This window comes from Hipposideros armiger, unplaced genomic scaffold (assembly GCF_001890085.2).
Source record: "Hipposideros armiger isolate ML-2016 unplaced genomic scaffold, ASM189008v1 scaffold_144, whole genome shotgun sequence".
NCBI classification, from domain to species: domain Eukaryota; kingdom Metazoa; phylum Chordata; class Mammalia; order Chiroptera; family Hipposideridae; genus Hipposideros; species Hipposideros armiger.
In genome coordinates this window covers 760,844-772,431 of record NW_017731494.1, presented here as the reverse complement: position 1 = coordinate 772,431, position 11,588 = coordinate 760,844, and positions in this window count along the sequence as shown.

Below are 11,588 nucleotides of genomic sequence, written 5' to 3'. Positions count from 1 at the left end.
TGTGTGTGTGTGTGTGTGTGTGTGTGTCTGCAATCTGTATCAGGACTTGGTAGGTGCCTTCCGCACCAGTGCTATAAGACTCCACTAAAAAAAAAAAAAAAATGGGACACTGCCTGGTTCCACAGTGTTAAATGAAAATAACATTCAGAGTTGAGTTAATCTGATTGCATGGGATCTATTTTCCTCCTTGCTGCAAATCAGAGCAGTTTTCAGCTAACAAGAATGGGTGTCCTACTTGAATGGGCAGCGGGCACTGCTGCTAGTCAGAGCGGCACTTAGCATGGCATTGCCATCATTACATCCCCAGGTTCAAGGCAATGAAACTCCAGGAGTGGCAAAGTCAAATCAGTTCAATTGTCTGATTGTTCATACTCATAAAGTGGGGAAGCTCGCAGGGGTCCGGCGTAAAACTTAGAGTTCTGCAGTGGAGCTCCTTTAAGGTAATTCATTGCCCTCTGCAGTAGCTTAAATCAGAAGGGCCAGCATGGTCACAGTAAATGCAGCTCCCCACACTGCTTGAGAGCAATATCGCAGATAGCCGGCTGCTATGCCAGATGTCAAAGGTGCACTAAAAGCACTTGTTTTTGATCTCCCCCATTCCCGAGAAGTACAATGGATGGGCCTTTAAGCACTACCATAAAAAAAGATTGTGATTAATGAAGCAGCACAACTTAATAAACCAAGTTGACTCCCGCTTCCTTCTCCTAGGCATTTTCACTGTCCACAAAGCAGTTCTTTTACTTAGCAGCAGGGACATGTAAAATGTTAATCATCAATCTGTGGGCCATTAAAGAAGTTGCTTTCCCTTTCTCAACTTGAAAACCAAGGGGGAAAGATAATAGGTTTGGTTAACAGAGCCATTCACGTAATGGAGATGTGCGGAGGAAAGCTTTGATAGAGTCAGCATGGGAGCCCTGAGTACTAATCCATCCTGCTCTCGGGACCACAAGTTCAAATCCTAGCTGGGGCTGGGAGGCTGAGGATGGAGGCTGGGGTGAGTGCCTTGATGGGCTGGACCAATGGGAGGTTATTGTACCTGAGTGAAGCCAAAAATAAGATGAGATGGCTCAGAAGTTTTCTGTGTCAGATGAGAGGGTCGAGGGCTGTTGGTACTGCCTGACCTTAAATAGCCTTTTTCTTCCCAGAAAAACAGACCAAAGCGGCCTTCTCAGGTAGGCAAGTGGCTGCAAGGGGTGCCCTGAGCAGTAGAATCCCCCCTTGCCCAGAAATCAACAGTTTTCAGCTAATTCTCCAAAATCTAATGAAATACTTTCTCTTTGGGAGTCAAAAGTACATCAGTCAGAGATACATAATTTTACTCATGACTTAGGAATTGATTTTAGCAGGGGCAGTAGTCAGAGACACAATGACCAGGCTCATGGCCCACAAATGTTTGATGTGGGCAATCAGTTAACATCGGCGGGCAAAGAGAAACTACTGGAAGACAGTGTCAGGTTAGGACATTTTGAAATATCCACGGTTAGGAAAGCTAAAATTAAGAACAGTTCACTGCATCTCTTTTCACTCCTTTAGGCAAACTCTTGGTCTAGTCTCGCCTTGGTAAAGAAAGCTTGGACTGCGTTGTGGCCAGCGCAAGCATGAGGAGTTACCTCCCACTCCTAGAGTATGTGCCTGATGACCCCGACGAGAGAAGAGCCAGTGGTCCACGGTATTTCAAGAAACCATGGTCACTTGAAATGTTATTTCCCTGTTAGAGCCTTTAATCTTCAGTTTTCATTGCTTTCTCTAAAAATTAAATGGGGGCAAGGCCATTTTTCATTTTTTAAAATGCTACATTTTTCCTGGGTTTTTTTTTTCTCAGCCTGCTTCACCTCAGTCCCCAAGTTCAGACTCTCAGATCCAATGAAAATTGGTCTCTTACTAACCCAGGTGGTCCACTTGGTCCGAGGGAAATCAATCATGCTCAAATATGCAACATTCGACTTCTCAGAGCAGGATGTGCAGGTCACAAAACAGATGCCAAAAACCTTTTGAAAGGTAGACTATGGCCAATGAAATCTTTGGCAGTTTATACTGGGGACATGATTTTCTTTGTATTATGAGATTTCTTGGAGCAAGACCATGAACTTATGGGAGAGCTATGCTGAGTCAATAAAAGTGGGCTTCCTTTCTCTCCTGACAGCTCACTTACATCCACCAGATGGTTATCAGGGAATAGAGGCTGGTGAAATGAGCCTAAATACTTTCTTCAATACCTTGTGTTCATCAAGGTGACCATATAGTTCTCCAACCCTCAGTCTCCAAACTCTACTCCACAGATCAACCATAGCCGTTGGTCTGAAACATTTGATACATGGTCCAGTCAAACCAAAACACTCCTGTTTCCTGGCAAGCCCTCTGCTGCAAATACACTTAACATAAGATTGAGAAAATGTCCATCATCCACATCATTGACAATGATGATGTTAATGGTGATATGAAGTGAACTTGGAATGATGGTATGAGCAATTAAAGTCCTTCCCCAAAAGTCCTAGAGCTATCTTTATTGGTTGTAATCACTCTCAAACTGCAAGTTCTTTATGGGCAGGTTCTATATCATATTCTGTTATACTTCTAAAGCCAAGCAGTTTATACTCAATGGATGATTAATAAATGTTTTCTGAATTAATGAATTCATTAATCCAGAATTAATGATGTTTAAAAGAGTTCCTCACTTCCTTAGCCTGCATGATAAAACTTAAATCCTTAGAACTACATGAAAGGCTTTTAACAAATTTACACAACCTTCCCAACCTAATCTCCTGCTACCTCCAACCTATCCTTCCAATATGTGCCCGAGGAACTAGCCACACAGCTACTCACCAATCCCCAAACATCTTTCCCAGCTGCTGTTCCCTCCACCAGGCAAGCTCCTTCTTATCATTCTCTGTGAAGCCTTCCCTTCCTTCGTTTTTGAAAAAAGAGTCCCTCCTTCACTGGATTTCAAACGCATTTTTGCCAATGCCTCAACTGTAGCTTTTGGGGGCAATAACGTTGTTTTACATGTCTGTCTTCCTAGGACCTGTGAGCACCCATGTTGTTAATCTTGGCACAGTGCCCGGCAAATGCTAGTCACTTAATGAATATTAAAGTTAAATCTATACATCAATGACTGAACCAATAATTAATTGAGCAGCCACTGGGGAGCTATAAAAAGATCACATGTTTTGTCTAGTCACCTATGCTCTGTCAACCATGGTTCTTAGGAGGCTTAAAAGGAGTGAATTATAAATTTTCATAATAGTACACTAGAAATGTCTTCAATTTTAAAGTTTGATAAATTGAAATATTTTATTAAAATGTTTCAATTCCCCAACCACTGTGTTTCAAGAAATGATCCAAGATGACTCAAAAATCATTTTAAAGTTTATGTATCCAAGCTTTTAAAGTCACAGCACCTTTTAATGTCTTCTACTTTGTGGAAAAGGTAGATGATAAATAACTCTCTTCATAAAATTTAGTCAATTCACATCATATATATATATATGTGTGTGTGTGTGTGTGTGTGTGTGTGTGTGTGTGTACATATTTTTTTTTATACTTCTACATATACCTATATATGTTTTTTACTTCCATCTTAGCAATGGCCGTGGTGGAAATTTATAGCGATCATGGTCCTTCAGTGTAGGAAATGAATTAACATTCTCCACAGGACCCTCATTTGTATAGTATATTAATAGGCTCCTTATGTAAATTTCTACTCATACTTCACTGCTTATCTGCCTGCTAGCTGGTAGTATGCAATTCAGAAATGAGGGCAAGAAATGTTCAATTTCACATGATACTTAGACTGATGGTAAAGAGAGAAACGGGTAGGGGCCAAGCATCGAGAGAAAAGGTACACGGACATATTTTATAGCTGTTACCAAACTAACAGTGCCTGATAAAACCAACTCTCTTTCCAATTAGATGTGACTTCCTATGTCCAATAGATTTTACCATTATAAATAAATGATGGGAAAATAAAAAGTAATATATCTGATATTTTGCAGCTGTCTGGTGCAAAGTATGAAGAGTTAGTCAAAAGTGTACTATGTCCTAAACAAGGAGAAATTTTGCATTAAAAATTTCTGTAGAAAGAACACTCCACCCTTCAGAGCCACACTCAAACAAATGAGAAATTGGACCAAAATAAATAATCCCTAATTTGACAGATATTGCTAGCTCTTCATCGAACACCTTTTTCTCTTTCTTGGACATATTGCTAGACTGCATTTCTTAGGTTCTTTTGCATAGGCATGACTTTGTGATTAATTAAGTTCCAGCTAATGGTATGTGAACAGAAGAATGAGTGATGCTTCCAAGGCTGGCCCATAAAACCTCCCATTTGTTTTCCTCCTCTTCATCTTCTCTTTCTGGTGACTGGACTACAGATCTCCAAGTGCAACCTCAGTAACCATTAAAGCAGGCATAACCACCATCAGCCATCTGGGTCACAGAAAAACTGTAGAGCAAAGAACCCAACCACTCACCACAGACTGTCCTGGACTGTATGTAGAGAAAGCAAGAAATAAATACCTATTGTTCTAAGTCATCACATTTTGGTGTTTGTTTATTGTTATTGTCCAACCTCCCCTTACATAGCATCCTTTCAATTCTGCTATTCTAGGTTCAATGTCATGAACTATTAGTGTTTTGTTTGAAATAAGAAGCAGGTTGGGGAGGCAGGGAGTATACAGGAAATCTCTGTACCTTCTGTTTAATTTTGCTTTGAACCTAAAACTGTTTTAAAAAAATAGTCATTTAAAAAGAGAGAGAGAGAGAGAGAGAGAGAGAGAGAGAGAGAGAGAGAGAGAGAGAGAGAAGCAGCTCCAGCTCCACCAATCTTGGGTTGGAAATTGTTTTAGCGATGAAATAAAAGTATCTTAAATAATTATTAATAATTCCTCAGCATGCCTATTGTATACCATACACTGTACTAAGTGTTCTATGTACATTATCTCTAATTGTTAGAATAATAATCCTGCTTGGTAGACATTAAGTTACAGAAATGAATTTGTTCTACAACTCTCAAGTGCAAGAAATGGCACAATACCTTGTTTTTCTAAATCTAGATACAGGTCCCTTCTTTTAAAATGATAAGACAGTGAATCTTGGTCACATGTTATAAAACATGTAAGAACAAATGTAGTTCACTGGGAGCTTGGAAAACAGGGAAGGGCTTCTAACCTTTAGGCCATCGGGCCCATGACCCAGGCCCATGTGATCTATTCAATGGTAAGAGGCTCCATTTGATTCAGGACCAGCATATGTATTAACATTTCTCCCTGTGACGTTTTAGGCCATAGCCCTTAGTACTCCTGGTATCCACGAACTAGCCCTTCATAAGTCCTGCACCACTTATGCAAAACACCATCACCTTTCCTATCTCCAGGAATGAATCTCTCTTCTCTTTCCAAGAGTAAGCTTCCCCTGCCTCACCAATTCCAAGTTCTAGCTCCCATCCATTTTCCAGATGTCTTGGTGGGAAGTTGGCATGATTGGACCTTGCAACTTCTGCAGTAAGTCATTAATATCCTGAGGCAGGGGAATCCAAGTCAGTATGTTAACAGATTATTCTGCCATATTCAGAAGATAAACTATGTTTAGAGATGTTAAACAAATTGCCCAAGGTCACAATGTATTCAGTTCAAACCTAAATCCTAAGTCTAGAGAAGTTTCTACCATTTTGCATAGGCCTTTCTGGGAATATTTAAGGCAAGCCACAGGCCCAAGAGGCTTTTTTATGGCAATGGGAAATAATCATGAATCATTTTAAATAATATAAAATATTTGATACACTCACTGAAATCCAAGTTTTACAGAGTGTTTTCACTTAAAATCTTCAATTTTCACCCAAGGCTGGTATTCAAATAGCTCCTTTCCATTTATACAAACACATATACATATACATGCACATACAAATAAGCAAAGAGAATTGTTAAAATCATTAATTGGTAATATCATTTTGCAACTAAAATTTTAAAATCACACATCTAATTAATTATCCTCATTGAAAAGCATAGATAATTAAATCTCTGTTGGCCCATCTTAATGACAGCTTATAAAGATTTCCAATTGAAAATTTTTCTTAATACAAAGCTAGACATGTGCTCTCAATCCATGTAGAAATCATTTATCCTGAGAATAATTATTTTATTACTATTAATATCCTTGTATATTTTTTATTATTTATTTAGATTTTATTGGGGAGTTGGGGAAGAGGAACGGTGTTGGAGAATTGGGGAAGAGGAACAGCCAAGTTGTTGTCCTTCAATCTTAGTTGTGGAGGGCGCAGCTAGCTCAGCTCCAAGTCCAGTCGCCATTTTTTTTTATTAAATTATTTTTTATTATGAAATACACATTTTTTAGAATTAGCTTCAGCCCAGTCGCCATTTTCAATCTAATTGAGGGGGACGCAGCCCACCATCCCACGCGGGAGCCACACCGGCAATCATGTTGTTAAGAGCATGCACTCTAACCAACTGAGTCACCCAGCCGCCCCTTAGCTCTCACATTTTCTAATTCTACATTTCTGGGGGGAAAATTGGTACCTCACTTGCAAAAACTAATGGTTTCTTGGTCTACATTTGTAGCCAATGTAGTGTTAAAAGATGTAATACAAATAAGAAATCAGAAAAAGAAAAATGCAAAAAGAAAGAAAGAAAAAGAGGTGGCAGAGAGGGAGGGAGGAAGGAAGGATGGAAAAAGAGAAAAGAGAAATATTTTCTCATTATGGTCCATATTTCTCAAGGCTGATCTAAGAGTCACTTGAAATTCTGTTGTATCCTTTGGAATCAGCGTGGAGTATTGCAGACTTTGGGTATTCCATTTCCACTGACAGGCCCATCTCACTGGAGAAGATGGGATAAAACAAGATGTCTTAGCCTGACACCATTAAATATTTGATTTATCTAACTCTCTTTGTTCTGCTTCCATGCACTTCAAGCAACCCTCTGATTACAACCCAGCTTCCAAGGCCTCCAGGAACACAGTGTGATGGTCAAGCTGATAAATTTTTGTAGTTTACATAGGTTCTATTTTTCACTATAAACTGATAAGCTGGAATTTCACTAGATAATATCAAATAGCTAGTTGTATTGACCAACAAATATCTAATTATCTGGGAAAGAGAAAGAGAGAGAGAGAGAGAGAGAGAGAGAGAGAGAGAGAGAGAGGAATGCTAGTGGAGACAGAAAAACTCACTGGCAGACACAGTGCCAAATCCACATGAACCCACTCATTGTCTTGCACTTACCTTATGATGATGTCAAGAGGAAGTGATTTTGCCATGGACTCACAGAGTCTGTAAATAGCCATCAGCTGTACAGGAAAGATTTCCTTGACATTGACAGATGCCGAGAGGTCAAAGGCAACATTCCACAGATGCCAGTTTGAATTTTCTCAACTGGTGACCTAAGTTAGGTCCTGACTTTCATATCTGTGTTTCAAACCATCCCAGGGATTCATGCTCTAGTAACTTTCAGTGTGCTGGCTAGTATTGCCTAGTCTTCTATGTCATTGATTTGATCTAGCTTTAAATCTCGGCTCCTCCTTAGGTAGCTGAATTAATCAAGTCACTTACTTAGCTTATAAGTAGCATTTTCAAATCTTTATAGTGGACATAATAAACCTCACCCATGAGGATGGTGTTCAGATAAATGAAATTATGCATGGCTCATTTATGCCTAGAATATGAGTGCTCAATATATGTTACTTATAATAGTAATATAAAAAGTTATCGTTACAATTATTACTATTACTGGGCAATGATGGATCAGCATATTATAATATAAACTCCTTATTTTTCTTGGAGACCTCTGAAGACAGAAGTGGATCTTATCTAATAAGCCTAGCCTTAGTGTCAAGGTGTCACACATGGTAAGTAAGGCTCAATAAAGATTTCTTAAATAAGATATACACTGAGCAATTACTCAAAACTAAGAATGACATCACATATAGTCACTGTACCTCTCTTTCTACCCTGTCCCCCTAGGAGGCCCCCAGTAGCCCAGTAGCAGTAGACAAACATCTCATCTCATGAAGCCCAGCTCACATTTGCTTTCATCTGCAACATGCATGTGATCTTCCAGAGTATACCACTCTTTACTCCCTCAAGGATAATAATTCACCAGTCCTGCCACTATCCGTGATGCTCTCTGTCCTCACCCACAGCAGATGATTGTACATTTCTCCTCTTCCTCTCCATTGTTGTTCCCAGAATCTCTGCTCCCTGAGTCCCTATATACAAAACTTCAGGGGCAAGTAGAGTATTCCAAACCATGGCGACACACTGTAATAGTTTTCTAGGGCTTCTGTGAAAAAAGTAACACAGACTGGGTGACTTAAACATGATAAGTTTATTTCGACAGTTATGAAGGCTGGGAGTCCAAGGTCAAAGTGTCGTCATGTCTGGTTTCTCCTGAGGCCTTTCTCCTTGGCTTGCAGATGGCCACCTTCTCTGTGTGTCTCCACACCGTCTTTCCTCTGTGTGTGTCTGTGTCCTAATAGCCTCTTTTTATAAGAACACCAATCATATTGGATCAGGGCCAACCCTAATGACCTTATTTAACCTTAATCACCTCTTCAAAGACTTTATCTTCAAGTACTATCACATTCTGAGTTACTGGAAGTTAAGATTTCAACACATCAATTTCAGGAGACCATGATTCATCCCATAACACACACCAAGGGTTTCTTTTGGTTACCAAAGCACCCTGAGGCTCTGAGACCTCTTACTTGGTGACCAACAGGATACAGAAAAAAGGACTCATTAAAAGCCAAACTGCAACCACAATATGCCCCCAAACCCCTCCAATGAAGAGAACTGTTAGGTCCACATTTGGACAGTAATTAGCCAAAGGGTTTCTACCATAATATGTGCAAAGGCTTTGTGACTAATTTAGGAAATGAAATTTCTACAAGTTCACAATGAAAAAATTACTAGGAGAAGATAAGAATTCTAAAGGAAATTAGTTGCTGAAAGATGCTAGCAAGATATAGGCCAGAATTTTCTTATTAGTAATTTTGTCAGCCCTATACTGACAAAATTTACACCTCCATTACATTTTTTTTAACTTTTTATTGGGGAACAGTGTGTTTTTGCCAGGACCCATCAGCTCCAAGTCAAGTTGGTATCCTTCAATCTTAGTTGTGGGCGCAGCTCAGCTCCAAGTCCAGTGGCCGTTTTCAATCTATTTGTAGGGGGCACAGCCCACCACCCCACGCGGGAATCAAACCAGCAACCTTATTGTTCAGAGCATGCATTCTAACCAACTGAGCCATCTGGCTGCCCACTGGCAGCTCAGCTCAAGCCATTGTCTTCAATCTAGTTGTGGAGGGCGCAGCTCACTGGCTCATGTGGGAATCAAACTGGTAACCTTGTTACTCAGAGCTTCCACTCTAACCAAGTGAGCCACCCGACCACCCCTCCATTAAAATTTTTGTAAAGCATTAAGTTTTACAATCACCAAGATTCTAAACCTGCCCTCTTTTCATACCCAAAAATGTCATCAATGATGGCGTAAGCTTTAGGCTTTACTTCTTCTGGAAGGCTTTCTTTGAGCAGAAGATGGAAAAAGAAGTTAGCTGAGAAAACTTAAATCCATCAAAAAATAAAATAAATAAGCTACACTGTGAAATGGTGAACTTCCTGATTTTGAACTATTTAATTAAGCTTCAAAACAAAAAGGGAGAAATGAGCTTTTTCCCCTTGGAAAGGGAGAAATAGCAGAAACCACTTTTGTGTTTATACTGAAACAGGTCCACTGAGCATCCTCTGTAAACATTAAATAGTGATCACGTAGTTTCAAAAATGAAAACCTTATTATTTATTGAACTATATCCAATGCTCACATGAAGCTTCTACAATGAGATTCTCAAAGGACTTTATAAATGCTCTTTTGTTATTGTTCACCTTCGTTTGAAAAGGTAAGCATCACATCTCCATTTCAGAGTTAGGGGTTAAGAGAAAGGTTAAATACATTATATAACATTATACCAATGTCGGACAATGATAGAGGCGACTTTTGTTAACCCGTGAGGACTTTTAGTCCTCTCTTTGAAAATTAAGCAACTTAACTAATTATTTTAGGAGGGGGTTTCACAAAAATATATTTTATCTGTATATCACGGTCAAAAATAATAACTGTGCTAAATAAAAAAATCAGTGCAGTTTCCAGAACCTTTGTGTTCTGTGCACCCACCCATGTGGCTGGAGATTTGAAATGCTATTTAAGTCTCATTTTCCTTCAGAAGCTAACCTCTGTGGAATAAAATGCTGTTAAGGAAAAAAATCTTTTCTGTCATTTGACTTTAACTTATGATAAATTAGCTTCAACTAGTTTCTTAGAAAATTGCCCAAGAAATGACTACAGAAAATTAAATACCAAGACTTCAAAGAGGCAAACACACAGCCTTCAAATTCCGACCTCAGAGAATAATCCTCCCTTTCTCATGCTTTGGAGAGATGTGAGTAAAGAAATCGTATGAGGGCATGGTAATGAACCATGTTTCAAATGACTTTTCTATCAATCTTCTTTTCAAAGGGTAATAAAGTGATGATTATTTCTAGGCAGTTTCTGGGAAGTTATCTCATTTCAATAGTCACCAGTAAGAAGCATGGTACTCTGGTATTATCACCATGATGATAAGGGCAAGAACTGGTTGAGAATTCAATAGACAAGGTGTAGGCTGTTAAAAGCTGTTTCCTGGAAAATTAAAACAGAGAGAGATCAAACGAAATGTGTTGGGTCTTAAGGAACTGGTAATCATTCCCTTCTAGATTAAAAATGCAAATCTGATTTATTACCTAGTGAATGAAATCCATTATCATTTGAAGGTTTTATTATTTATTTCAACAAATAATGCTGAAAGCTTATTATGTGCCATGCTTTGTGCTAGATGCTGGTGACTGATGGAGAAAGACAACAAGCCGTGACAGGGCATCTGTGTTCTGACTTCTAGAACCTGAGTGGTCTGTCTCATCTAAAACAGGAACAAACAACAACCACAAAAAAAAAAATTTTTTTTTAATATTTAATAAATTTTTGGGGGGAAGTGTTAGTTATCAAGGACTTGTTTTGCAAAGCCACACAAAAAAGTAACAGGACAAGAAACACCCAAAACTGTATCTGATATTCTTCAGAGCTATAGGAAGTTTTAAGCTATCATGGAGCAGAAGTTACTCCGGGAACGTCCAGGCTTGTGAAAAGAATGCCTGTGCACAGGATGCCTTTGGAAAGGACTCCTGGGAACCTGGCTGCTTCTCTGGTCCCCAAATTTAGATCCCATCTGCGAAATGGGCTTCATGTTCATACAAGGATTATGCAATCCATTTTTCTTCAGTGGTTCCTAAAAGCACTTACGTTAGCTTCTTAATTGCCTTAATTCTCCTATGCCAGTCTGAACCTATGGCCTACTGGAGGATAGGGTATGAAACACATCTCTGGATTCAAATTTTGCCAAGAAGTCAAATTTTTTAGCAATAATCAGAATCCAAACTTGGAAACAAAAAAAAAGGAGAAAGAAAGAAAGAAAGAAAGAAAGAAAGAAAGAAAGAAAGAAAGAAAGAAAGAAAGAAAGAAAGAAAGAAAGAAAGAAGGAAGAAA